This window comes from Pipistrellus kuhlii, unplaced genomic scaffold (assembly GCF_014108245.1).
Source record: "Pipistrellus kuhlii isolate mPipKuh1 unplaced genomic scaffold, mPipKuh1.p scaffold_m20_p_13, whole genome shotgun sequence".
Taxonomy (NCBI): Eukaryota; Metazoa; Chordata; class Mammalia; order Chiroptera; family Vespertilionidae; genus Pipistrellus; species Pipistrellus kuhlii.
Genome location: NW_023425438.1, coordinates 33,036,293 through 33,037,973, shown reverse-complemented (window position 1 = coordinate 33,037,973; position 1,681 = coordinate 33,036,293). Strand labels below are relative to the sequence as shown.

At 36.2% G+C, this 1,681-nt stretch overlaps 1 pseudogene; it reads left to right on the top strand.

Annotated features, from left to right (window-relative positions):
• The first annotated feature begins 280 nt into the window (after window positions 1–280).
• Window positions 281–631, top strand: LOC118717817 (annotated as a pseudogene).
• Window positions 632–1,681: the final 1,050 nt, after the last annotated feature.

The following is a 1,681-nucleotide window of genomic DNA, read 5'->3' as shown; positions in this document are numbered from 1 at the left end:
CACAAACAAAATTATTTCATATAATTAAGGAAATGTAAATGTTGACGGAGTATTATGTTAAGAAACTATTGTCACATTAGTAGTTCTGCAAAAAAAATTTATTTTAGAGTTTATAACTTTCTTTTTTGAGATGTATACTTAAGTATGTAGGGATCAAATGATATAATGTCTGAAATTTGCTTTTAAATACTCCATCAGGAGGTGTGGCCCTGTGTGTCTTTGGACTTAGAGAACAGGACATCTGCCTTGCTAGTGAGAACTTCTGTGTTGTGTACGACTAACAAGCGATTTTAAAATGGGTGGTGTTGAGAAGAGCAAGAAGATTTTTTTTTTGTTCAGAAGTGTGCCCAGGGCAATAGTGTGGAGAAAGGAGGCAAGCACAAGATTGGGCCAAAGCTCCATGGTCTCTTTGGGCAAAATACAGGTCATGTCCCCGGATTTTGTTACACGGAGGCCTACAAAAACAAAGGTATCACCTGGGGGGAGGCTACACTGATGGAGTATTTGGAGAATCCCAAGAAGTACATCCCTGGAACCAAAACGATCTTCACTGGCATTAAGGAGAGCGCAGAAAGGGCAGACTTGATAGCTTATCTCAAAAAAGCAACCAGTGAGTAATAGTTGGCCACTGCCTTATTACAAATGTCTCATGACTTTTTTTTTATGTGTATCATTTTTAAATTGGTCTCATAACCAGAATTCAGATCATGAATGGCTAATAGAGCATTGCTTTGGGGCTGTCCCGATTTAAATAAGATTGGCTTGTGGTTGAATGAATGTGGTTAGCTTTTTGAGCTTTGATGGTAATTTTGGTTAAGCAAGCACTATCACTGTCTTCCCTTCTAAAAATACAGTTGGGCTTGATTCCTGGTATTCAGGTTTTCACAGGGAGGTGAGTGCCATCTCAAAACCTGAGTGTAGGAAATTGGCTTATAATTAGATATTTATGAGTGGTTGAATTAATATGTTTAAATTCTGAGGAAATCCCTCCCCTGTCTCTTAGACCTGTAAGACTTGCTTATGTTTCAAGTTTTCAAGTTGTGTTCATTAGCCTATTAAAAGGTAAGGGTTGAAAAAAAAAAAAAAAAGGTAAGGGTTGCAGTTAAGCTGGCAGTGACTATTTTATTCATTTGATCCCAACTATGCCAATTTAATAAAAGTCCCTTACCTAAACTGTTGCCTTTTATTGAATGAAGGGCATTTTAGTGTGGTTTATGTATAATATCCAATAAAGAGTATTTAACACTTCTACATTTTATAGATGATCTTTAAGTTCAGGTGCTTTTATAATTCAGTGTGACAAGATATAGTAGCAAACACTGTGAATCCTTCAGTCAGACTAAGTTATAATTCAGGATTGTCTTGAACAGCTATTCGTTTACTATATGTGTGTGTAATAGAGTTTTTGCCAGCTGACTAGGATTAAAGTAGAGAATAGATCATCAACACAAAATTATAAGTTATGTCACCATAAGGCTCAAGGTAATTAAAAACAATGTCACAGATTAATAAAATACTCTATCAACAACAAAAGGGGGGGGGGAGAGTGGAAATTCTGAATAAAAAATGGGGGTGGCTATAGGGAAATGTTGATGATTGTTGAAGTTAGGGAACAGGGATAGGCAAGAATGAATTGATTTCTTGTATTTCCCACCTTTGAGTATGTTTAGATATCTTCATA